Below are 12053 nucleotides of genomic sequence, written 5' to 3'. Positions count from 1 at the left end.
ACGCGCCGCGACGGCAGCGGTCTTTCGACATGCCGCGAAACGGCGGGCGTCCTGCAATCTTCGTTGACTACATGCCGCTAAACAAGTAGTTATGTCTGCGTTGTAGTAGCGGCCATCTCTCCCTTTTAGTAACTGGTGATAACTGATATGCAATGCAAATGAGCTCGCACGTACGTGCGAATCGCGCTGCACCGCGAGCTCGTGCACTGCTCGCTTGATGTAGCTTTTCATGACAGCGCTCGAACATCGATGTGCTGCAATCAATACTGCCTTGCTGCGCTGCCTCAACGTGCTGGCTTGAGATCAAGGATGAGCGCATTTATCTCTCTTAACCTGTGCTGCTCGTAGTGGAGTAGTGAATTGTCATCGAATGAGCCCGACCATTTGTGCTCATTTGCACACACCTGGTCACTTCACCACTTCGCATTGGTCGAATTGTTAATTGTCGCTGCGGCCGGGTCTCGAATCGTGAATTACCAGCCATGCCTGCTGCTATGTCGGTCTGCCGTCGGGACTGTAGGTGCGAAACACTGAACTTTAGAACGAAGATAATCAAGCAAGCTTCAAGACAGGCGAAGCAGTCAGCATGGCGCGAAGTTTCGCTTACTCAGCGCGACGAACTGCAGCTATGCAGCGCGCCCGACGCTCCACTTCGTGAGGCCTTGAAGGAAAACGGTAGAATCTGATGTTGGGATGCAGGCCTTCTTGTTCATGGCAGCCCACGACGCAGAAGTAATGACGGTGACGCCTTTTCGAGGCTGGGCTAGGTCTCTCCTGATCGGCGTCACCGATTCCTTCTGCTCCTGGCATTACGTCGCACGGCACACGGAGAGTCCGTTTAAATTAAACTATAGGCTGCGGCGAGCTCGCAGCGTGGTCTGCGTGGTCTGTGAGAAGTGACGAGCCTTTTCGCACTCGCAACAGGGCAGAAAAAAGTGCGAATCGACGCAAAACTCGGCCTAGAAACGTGCTTCGCCACAGCCAGGGCTCAATACGACCCAAGCTGGTACGACCCAGATGTCGTTTCCCGCGCCGCCACCAGGCACCGCTACTATACCTCAAACTCCAGCGCAAGACCCCCATATCCCCTTGCACAGCTTCATTTGTAGTCTTCCCGTGAGCGCCTAATGCGAGGCGACCCACTCATAGAACCTTTGGTCATGCTTTGGTTCAGTGTTGCCACGACAAATAGTAGCAGATTTTTTCTCGAAAAATCAGCAGAAATCAGTAGATTTTTTATTTCAACTTTTGCACTCAGTTTATGAGCCCACGAATTCAGCGCTTATATTAGTACTCTGTTGAAGTATTGCAGCTTCCAGGAAATAGTACAAAAATTGACCCCGAGTTCTTAGTGATACTTTTGAAAAACCCAGGGATCCAGAGAGCCATTGTCAAGCACGAATTTAAAAACAGCGAAGCCCTCTGATGGCCTATTCAAAGGCGTCAGATGGTAGTTAGTACCTGAAAGCTTTAGAGTATAGTATCTTCCAGACAGGGGTAATTGGAGATCGCTGGGAGAGGCCTCCATAGAGGCATCCGTGCTGCAGTGCACATAAAAATAGGTTGCTCATGATGATGATGATAATGGTGGTTTCATAGTTGTGGAGTTCGGTAGTGCACCCACTTTCACAAATTCACCGCCTCACCGTTTCCCATATAGCGCAGAAACTCTATGCCTTTCCCCACTTTACTCAAAGACAGAGATAGCGCCGCGTTTGAGAGTCTGGAAACGCAGGAGTGTATGTTAACCTCGGAGCCAACCACGTTTTTTTTTCTCTCGCTAGGTGGCATCACATTAATATAACCTCTGTAACCTCTATAACCATCCACCCATCCATCTCCTGTACTGAAAAAGTTGCAGATTTTGCTTTCATTTCAGTAGAAAAGCAAGAAAATCAGCAGATTCAAGCGCTTTATCACTGAATCAGCAGAAAATTTTAAAAATCAGTAGATCTACTGAAAAATCAGTAGCCGTGGCATCACTGCTTTGGTTCCCGTCGAGTCCTGATTGTACCCCTAGCTATGGTGTCTAGATATCTAGACACCCTACCCTAGCGATACCCTGTACCAACGCCTCCTATAACTATATATTATATAGGATATTATTATTATTATTATTATTATTATATTATATTATATTATAATATATTATATTATATTATATTATATTATATTATATTATAGGATATTATATTATATTATAGGAGGCGTTGCCTGTACAATGGCTGACTTATGGCTTCCGTATTTACTTCGACTTTGTTTTTGGATTCGCAACCGTGAGAAGCGCGGCAAACGGCTGAATCTCAAACATGCTAAAACACTGAAACAACGGCGGTAAACGAGTATCTAAACGCGAGTGGCATTCTTGCTTTCGTTGCGCCTGTAAAACCTGACAGCGGTGGCAGCATGTCGTCCGATCCGCTTCCAACTGAACGCTCGCCGACTGATGCGGAAGAACCGGTTCGCCTGTTTCGCACGGGCAATCGAAGAAAATCGTGAAGCTCACAGGCGCCTGGAAACTCGCCGACCTCCGCGAAAGCCTGCTGACAGGAGGTTTCGCGTACCTGATGACAGGAAACGATCTTCTAATACAGGTGAGCGTAAATGCACTGTGCTTTATGGAGCGCAAAGAGGATTTGGTCACTGTTTGGTTCATATGGGCAAAGTAGCAACAGTATGCGCAGCGGAAATGTCGAGCACGATTAGTAAGCTGCTCGGTTGCCGCGCGTTGAACTGGCAGATCGAGTGTTACGAAATTGCCCTGTGCCACTTCACTGTGCTGCCAACCACAAATACTTTTCTTTCGTCGCAGCCAATGCACTTGACCTTAAATTGAGAAGTGTAGCGCATACTTGCCCGTACGAACACAACGTTGCTCAACTATAATTATTGCCGTGTCGAGAAGCCGGAAGGAAACTAGCCTTTTTCAGGACTTCCATCCTCTGAAAACTTGTGTGGCTGGTTTACTACTGATATTGAGGTCAGGAGTGCAATTCATACCCTATTTGGTGGGACAAGGTGAAGTAGTAGCCGTTTGAGTCAATGTAATGGTGCTTTAGTTAACGTAACTGGTCGTAGTATGCCATATTCTGCAAATTTCTGCTGCGTTTAATCTGTAAAACAGACATGACGAGAAAAAAAGACTTGTTGTTTGCCTATTCAATCTCTGCCATCATTTTTAAGCTGCAGGAATCACACAGCAATGAAGTTAAATTGAACCAACTGAGGCAAAAAAATTGTTGGTATCTTCAGCAATAGGACTATGAAAACCTTGTGCAATCAGCAATATGATTCTATCTTTGTGAAATCATCTGTTCTTATACACTAATGGTTACTGACATTGTTAAATAAGCTCAGCCTTGTTTGCTTAATCTGTCCTGTAGTTAGCTCACATATGGGCAGCAGGATTAATGCCATGCTGTGCTGTGATGGCTCCAAATAACAAACCTGTTTGGCACAGCAACCATAGAAAAAGGCTGTTTAAATAATCAATGCCAGTTCAGTGTCCAATGCTTCACTCGTAATGTGCAAAACTATTGATAAACCATCTGGTTGTGCCTTCAGATCTTCACCGACCAGTTCCAGTACTACGTTGACATGGGGGAAAGCACAACAGTGTTTGATGGAGCACTGATTAACTTGGTTGTCTCCCCAAGCGACTCCAAAGCATCAGAGGCACCAAAAAAGTTGTATGCACCCTGTCTTATCCAATCTGTACTCATACATTAACTCTGTACAATATTAAATCTGTCGTATGCTGGAAGGCTATAATACCAGTATTTGAGCAGTACTTTAAAGAGCCCCTCACCAGGCCACATAGCTAATTTAATTATACGCTGGAAGTTGTTAGGTGCCCTCTTGGGAGCGTTCTACCACAAAAATTTCCAGATTGGCTCATTAATAGCTGAGATAAAAATATTGCTGTGCCACAAACCCATGATTTAAGGAGGTAAGCGTCACCACCAAAAAGAATGCTTGGATGTCACTTACCAAGCCACTAGTGGAGAAAAGGGCGCATGTTGTTCCGTACATGCATGAAATGGCCCACGATTTAAAGAAAGTGGCCAGCAAGTACGAAGTACCTATTATTTTCTTGGCTCCACGGAAGCTTACTGGCCTGTCCCCATGCATCTTAGACCTACTGAAGCTGACCCTTTGTGGTAAAAATCATACAAGGCCATATGTGACTTGCGCGATCAGAATGGTATACGAAATTCCACTTAATTGCGGCAGGGTGCATATCAGCCAGACAGTCTGTTGCATCAATGATTTGGCAAGAGAACATGAGCTGCCTGTCAGGAATAAGATTAATGCACATTTGCCTATGCAGTGCAATTCCCGCATGTGTGAGCCATATCTTTTCCGTATCTGCATTCTTGGTAAAAGAAACATTCCCTGGCATGGTAATTAATGGAGGCCTGTTTCATCAACATGAAACCTGACATCTATGTCAGCGATACATCTGTGGCTTGAACTGAACGAACAGTTTCTGCACTGTATGACTGAATAATAATGGGCAAACTTGTTTGGGTATTGCGTGCAAACATGTGCGCACATGGCCACATTCACCTATAAATATGATCCTGTTTGCTTTCAATAAAGTAGTAGCAAGTGACACTCATTCCTGTCCTAAAGCTTTCTTCTGCCCTTGGTTGTATCTTAACTTTAGGGGGAATAAGCTCATGGGAATTTAGTAAGCAAATAAATGCATGCCATAGGAGCAATTCCACTATGTAAAAATAAAAAGTTTTTCCCCCTAATATTTTTATGTATCTATATAGTCCTAGATCACATTTATAGCATACCACTGTCATAGGTAAACATTGGAATGCTCTGCTACTAAAAGGTATGACAAATGAGGTCTATTTATGAAAACAAAAGGCAGTAATACATTTTTCTTTAATTTTGTGCAGTCTAGACAGCCCAAATATAACATGCTATATGAAGAGCTTAAGAAGCACAATCATGTTCGTGACTCCTCAATCCTTCCATATCACCTTTCAGTCTTACCCGACCTTGATGTTTGTATCTATCTCAGTAGCTCAGATCTATGTAATGCTGAGGGGAAATTTGTCTTCCTGTTTGAAATAATGGCCATGTTTGACAAAAAGAACTTATAAGCAAAGGCACCAAGAAGTTATCAGAAAAAAAAATTCATTGAAATATTTATTCTTTAGCCACCAGAAATGCAATAGGGAGTTGGTAATGTTTAGATAAACACAAGCAGTCTAGTTTGTGTATTTGAGAACCAGAATGTTCTAGCTTATTTTTGCACTGTCATATCATCCTTGACCTTTTTCTGACTTACTTTTGTTCTCTGTTGATGTTCCCAAGACTTAGTGCTAGTCTAGACTTGGCACTTTATGGCCCAGTATTTGTCCTTCACAAAGCAATACCTCTGTAGACGATGTAGCTAGCAACAAGCTTTCCTCAGAAGGAATGTTTGCAGGCGTGTCACTATGGTTGCTTTTTTCACCTGGGTGGGGGAGCTTTTTGCTCATGGTACCAACGTCTGTGAAGGGACCAGTAATGCGCCTTCCTTGTGCATGGAACCATTGCGAAAAAGGGGAGAGGGGTCGAGGTGTGTTGGTAAGAAGGTGTCTGTATAGGGCGTGGTAGAATTTAAAATTTAAATTTAAATTGGTCTTAACAACCTATTCATGCTGTAATGAGTTGGCTGTCTCAGTCAGTGATTTTTTCTGTTTGTACATCATTATCCCTGAACAGCAATGGGCTCCATTTGCCTTGGCAAATGTGCCCATATTTACGAAGAGCCCTTCCTGTATTCTTAGCTTGTCACTAATTATTAGCCCCGAGAACGAACACGAGCGGCGCTGCGAGCGCCGCTTGCGTGACGTCAGGGCACGGACTCACGCCTGTCGTCTGCTACAGTTCGTACGTTGTACGGGCGCTTTCTGCGGTGTTTTCGTTTGTTCGCCCTCGTTCTCTCTGCTTGTATACTTATGGTGGTCGTCTCAAATATATTTTTATGACGTCTTCCTTTGCGAACATTTATTCAAAGAGCTAATTTCTTAGACAACAATGCAGCTCTCGAAGGCAACGCTACAGTGCCAGCCGAAGCGACACAGACCAGCCCATTGCGGGTTTCTCATACGCGGATAGACAATCGCAAAAGCATAGCCTATAGGAATCCAGTTATGATACCATACCTGCCGCGGTGCAACAAGTATGTCACAAAGCTGGCTATATATGACTTCTACAGCAGTTACGTTGATTTTATTCCGCTAAAACAGGTTTGCTCACGACGAGTAGTTCATGGTATAATATTGAATTTTCGCATTTCCTCACAGAAACGCTCGGCAGTAGCACGGTGACTTAACTAATACTGGAGCTTAGATTCTACACGCCTCACTTGCTTCTTTAACTGCTTGTCAACATTAGGCGGTTCTTCACGTGTTTATTTTTTTTAAGCGGCGGAAATTTGAAGTAAAGTTAATGAAGGCTTACAGCTATTTACAGAGTACAAATAGGAATGTACCAATATATATTCCCTTTTCCGTGCTACACGTTCAACTCACCTCTTTAGAGCGCGTTTGTTAATGATTAATAATGCATGTTATGTTCCTCTTTTTTTGTCTATGTTACCAAGTGTATATCATTTATTTATTTCAATGCCGCAGTGTGTTTTGCATTGTTATCGTGGAAATATTTCACTGTGCTTTCATATATTGTATAACTGCAATGTTTTATGGCCACTATATAAATGTAATTTATATGGCGCTTGATGTGTTACCCCATGCAGCCATATTGTACCTAAGAGGGTGAGATTACCTCAAGCCGCGTCTGTGCGGCTTTTTTCCCTCATCCACCTCCATTTACCACTCCTCTGTACATGTGTGTGTGTAAATGGAAATTAATAAATCAAATCAAACTCACTTGAGAAATTTACTGGTGCTTGTTGCTTGAGGAATATACATGACGAATCTGTTTGGCAAACTGACACAGGCTGCTCGGCCCAATTTTTTCAGTGAAGTATGCCTGCTGGACCACATAGCTGCAGCCAGAAAGCAGTCGAAGCGTCAATGACTAGTAGTATGGGACATATTGAAGATATCGAAATTCCCCCTGTGGAGGGTCAGAAATCAAGTGAAAGTATATGCAAGGCTTGTGGTGCTTTCTTTATGAATGTTTGCGATTGGATTGGAGCAAACTTAAATTAGCCTGCAAGGTTCTCTTTTAAGTACCAACGAAGCGAATAGTTATCCGTTTGTGTAATTAAATAACGCTGGATCGAGACATGGTGAGACAAAAGGTGCTTGAATTTTCCTTTTGTAGGCAATCTAAGCTGCGTAGTAGTAGCTCGAGAATACTTTAGCCATTCCAGTTGGCGCTGTAAAAAAATGCTTTATGGTTTTAATTCGAAGTTGAAGTGAACTGATGGGTTTCGCGAACATAGCGTGCCTCGCCATGCGGACAGTCGATTGCTACCGTTACGTGATCAGGGGTGTGCCATATTGTCGATAAAGGCTACTGAGGGCCACTATGATACATTTCATCACTTTCAATTGAGTGGCTGTCGATCTAAACAACGAAACTTTTCTCTCAGGTGATTGCTACTATGATGTTTGTGAATTAACTATGTAAATACTCTACATGACGCGCCGTCGTGTTAGCAGCCATGAGCAATTCGTTTTTTGGAGGCCTGTTTCAGAGGGGGATGAAAGTAGCAGCAAACATTTTCATAAGAAATGCGCGCCTAACTATTTTTTTACGCATTAATGAATGGCCATATTTGAATAGAACAACACACCAGAGTAATAGGAATCATGATGACAGCTTCGCTGGGCAGTGTCTTTCTAACATCGATAACATGTTGACGCCAATTACCAAATTTTTCTTCCACGTAAAATGCAAAACCTCTCATAGCTAAATACTAAAGGAATGTTAAGTGTTTAGCGAAGCATCATACACAACTTCGCGCGTTGAATTTGCAGATATTGTTTTTTTAGTCAAAATTTACCGATAGACACGGCGCATATATGCATTGCAAAAACTTGTAGACCCCTTTAACGCTACTTAGCTTGCGATATCCAAGTCGCAAAGTTTCTCGACTCACACGCTTTTGAAGAAGAAACTGTGGTTAAGGTATTGCAGCTAAAAGAAGCCGACTTATTCTTCAATACGTACGGCTCGAGCCACCTATACCCCAAGCATACACGAAGGGAACGAGCGCGCGCGGCAGGCGAGCGAGCAGGAGCGAGCGGCATCCTGGCCGTGACGTCACTCGTGAGAGGGCGCCATTCCTCTTTCTCGGGGCTAATAGTAGGTCAATTTGAGCATGTGGAGTGATAGTCTGTGATACCATATCTTTTCTTTTCCTAGCACTGGATTTTCGTTGATTTCAATAATTACTTCTCTTTTTAAGGCTGTCTGGTAGTGCAGTTGAACATGTGGAGAATGCAGTCAAAGGACAGTACAAGGAATTGTCAACGTACACACTGCCTCCGATGCCCATTGACATTGCTGCACACCTCTGAAATATCACAGCAGGAGACGTGCCTGACAATCTGCAAAAGAAAATTGATTGGATTAACTACAATTCGTCGTCTCAGACAATGTAAGTCACAAAAATTATCTGGATGCATAGGTCAGCAAAATAATGAGAACTCACTCACACTCACCAAAATTCTACTCAGTTGGGCTCATTCAGGTTAAGACTCACCGAAATTCGACTCTGCTGGACTCGCTGAGACTCACTTTTGAGATCAGTCTGAGTGGGTCGGCTCATGCATCAGTTTGCCGACCTATGCCAGATGTAAATAAAATTGGGATAGAATGTACTTAATGAGAATTCATTCCACAGCAAGTGTCTCAATTATGTTCGGTCATGCATTTTTCCCAACCTTGTATTGTAATATGAATGTTAAGCACAATGTTAATTAGAAAGGGTATTGCCCCCCATTCTCATGCGGTTACATCACTGAGGCAAGTGGGAGGTGTCTATAATCAAAACAAGTTTTTGTTGTCTAATTCATGATTATAACTTAGTTCTTGCGTAGTTCCCCTTAAAAACTCTCGATAACTGAGGGGAAAAAAATGTTTTTCCTAAAGCTTTGCATTGGGCAGTGAGCAATGTACAAATTGTCTAGTGCCTTTTAAGCGTTTAGCAGTGTATGTGGCATTGTTGGTTCGAAATGTTTTTATCACTGATACATCATTGACTAGTCCTGAATTACAGTTCACTCTTTTTCTGACCTCGAAATTTAGATATTGAATGGCAGTGTCGACATTGCAGCCCTGAGCCTATTTTTTAAATTCTAGCTAACAACACGAACCCTAACACTTCCAGCGCTACATTTAATGTGTGTATACAAATACCAAGTGAATTGGATGGAAAGACAGTTGTGGCTAGTTGAATTGGTACAGCGCTGCATGTGTCATGTGAAATTTGTGGGTTCGCTTACCACCGGCAGCATTTCTTCTACTTCCATTCCTCTTTCCTTCACAAAAAACAGTCATGAAAGCTACAGAAAGGTTAACGCTCAGTCATAATTTGTCATGCTTCAATGGAGCAATATCCTCCGTGGTGTCCTTGCCATGAGTCTTGGGTTAATGAGTGGGCGAGGGGGCTAGAATGATGCGTTGGATAAAGCTTCTTTAGCTGCTGGTTACAGCTCTTATAGGTAGTGTACAGCACAAAGGTAAACGAGTACATATACGAGAAGTGCCAACTGTCAACTGAGATATTACCCAATGTGCCGCATTTACACAAGCGAGTGAAAGAGCTTTCTCAAAAACGTTAACGTCTGAAGATAGAAACAAGAAAAACAGACAAGTGGGCGAAAAATGAACAATGCGGAAAATCGTGATACACAAAAAAAAATGTAAGGTTGCATCACAAATGCTGGCTGTACGCATGACTTCCTGAAAAACTTTAGCTCTTTTTCTGATAGGGCAATCAGAAAGGCAGCTGCGAGGTCAAGTGCAAGATTTGGCATGTTGATTCTGCATAAGAGGTTGTATGCGAAATTTCTCTTTCGTGCGGCGCTTGTCATATGGGGCAGACTGCCAGATGCCTTCATGAGAGGTTGTGCGAACATGCATATAATGTGCGCAATGGCAGAGCAAGTTTTTTTGCCACATCATACTAGCATGCATGGCTGCACTCCTTGGTTTGACAAAATATCAGTTATTCACTAGCACAGGGATGGTCATACCCATATCATACTTGAAGTAGCACAATTGGCATGGAAACAGAGTGCATGCATCAGCAAGCCATCCATTGCCTTATCACAAAGAGAGCTCAAGTTTCTGGGAAGTCAAACCTACGGCCAGCATTTGTTACGCAACTCTACATTTCTTCGTGTGCCTCTTGATGGTCTGCTTTGTTTTGTGTAACAAAGCAGACCATCAAGAATTTACACTATTTTGTGTAAATTCGCAATAAAACATCCATTGGTAATCAGCGCTTGTGTCTGCGTCCTCGTTTAACCTTTGCACTGTACACTCATGATAATGGATCGACAACTAGCTTAATAAGCTGCCCTGCTAAATTCTTATAGGCGACGCTCCTTCAAGTTTGTATTCATGGCTAATTTTCCATTGTGTGCATGTTTTAGTGATAAGCTAATTTGAAATATTCATTAAAACCTTTTATATCATCTTGTTTGGTGAAAGTACTTAAAGAATTTGTGAACTCTGGTCATGATTATCATTTTATCTTGGCTATCGCAGGACAAAAGGCTTAAATGTTACCCCTGTCCTGTGTCAAATCCATCCGATCAATTCTCTAACCTCGGTCTCGTCACGCACCTAATGGTTTCATGGTGCAGTTTACTTAATTTCTCCCATCTGATGAATCACAGTTCAACTGTTTGATATTATTTCATGGAAATGGTTGTGCTACGCTACAGTGCTGTTGCATATTGTTTTATGTGGAAGGTTGATGCATGGTTTTCTAAACATCAGGTACCCAAATAAATTATGCAATGTTGCTGCAAGGAGCCTCGTAAACCAGTACCCAGCACTGAGGGACACATTGGACCTTGGCCGTGTAAGAGCATTCTCTCATAACTTTCTTTTATTTTGATTTCTTTTGCACTTTTAGATGTTAAGCATATCCTGGCCAAGGCAGCCGCATTTCGATGGGGGCATAATGCAAAAACACCCGTGTACTAAGATTTAGGTGCACTTTAAAAAACCCCAGGTGATCCGAATTTCCGGAGTTCCCCACTACGTCATGCCTCTTAATCAGATTGTGGTTTTGGCACGTAAAACCCCATAATTTTTTTTTTTTTACCTTACGCATGCTGCCAAAGCCTTTCTTAGCACTTTGTAAAGTTTATGACCATCCCTGCTTGCAGCTGTTCAGGTCTGTGTGCTTGTGATTGAGTAGAGATGTGGTGGTTTTAAAGCTTTGCAGCATAACTAAATATGAAGATATCAACAGCACCTCTGCATCTGGTATGCATACAGCCATCTCTTATAAAATTAATTGCATGCTCAGCTAAATATATATTTGGTTATATCATATATTTTTGTACCTTAGCCATTTTCATGCATTAAAGTTTTGACCAACACCAGTACTGAAAGTAATTCTCAGATATTGTGTTGAAAGGTGTGCTAAAATAGCTCACTTGGTACATTTTGGAACATGAAGGAAACAGTGCAAAAAGCAAGCAAAGGTTAGGGCAACTCCATGCTTAACTGTGTACTGTGTTTGCAGTTTCTTTCAAAACCTGAAAACTGGAAGTCATTGAACTGTTGATTAGGCATTTAAAGTCAATTGCTTTCATTTCATTCCAGTTCTCATGGTATATGTGCCTAAGAAATAAGTACAAGAACATGCGAAAGTGAATGCCACCAGGATGCCCTGATGTCGATGCAGAAGTGAAAGCAAGAAAGGCAAGCGAAAGTTGTGACACATGCTCAAAATCTGGATTTCGAAGACAGGTGATCAGCTGCAAGTTTGCATGCATATTTCATTAGATAAACTGACTCTCCTTTCTTTGTTATGTGGCTTAGTTGAAACATTTAGTTGCTTCTCTTGATGTACTTGTTCATATCATTTACATTTTTTCTTGAACAAATGC

The 12053-nt window shown here is 42.5% G+C and overlaps 1 long non-coding RNA gene across 1 annotated transcript; it reads left to right on the top strand.

Annotated features, from left to right (window-relative positions):
• Positions 1-2311: 2311 nt before the first annotated feature.
• Positions 2312-11012, top strand: LOC139051383 (uncharacterized). Its single transcript, XR_011509361.1, has 3 exons — positions 2312-2594; positions 8387-8578; positions 10930-11012. It is a non-coding gene; the product is annotated as an uncharacterized lncRNA (long non-coding RNA).
• The last annotated feature ends 1041 nt before the right edge of the window (positions 11013-12053 follow it).

The sequence above is a fragment of the Dermacentor albipictus genome, unplaced genomic scaffold (genome assembly GCF_038994185.2).
Source record: "Dermacentor albipictus isolate Rhodes 1998 colony unplaced genomic scaffold, USDA_Dalb.pri_finalv2 scaffold_11, whole genome shotgun sequence".
In the NCBI taxonomy this organism is placed as follows: Eukaryota; Metazoa; Arthropoda; class Arachnida; order Ixodida; family Ixodidae; genus Dermacentor; species Dermacentor albipictus.
This window is presented reverse-complemented; position numbering and strand designations above follow the sequence as displayed.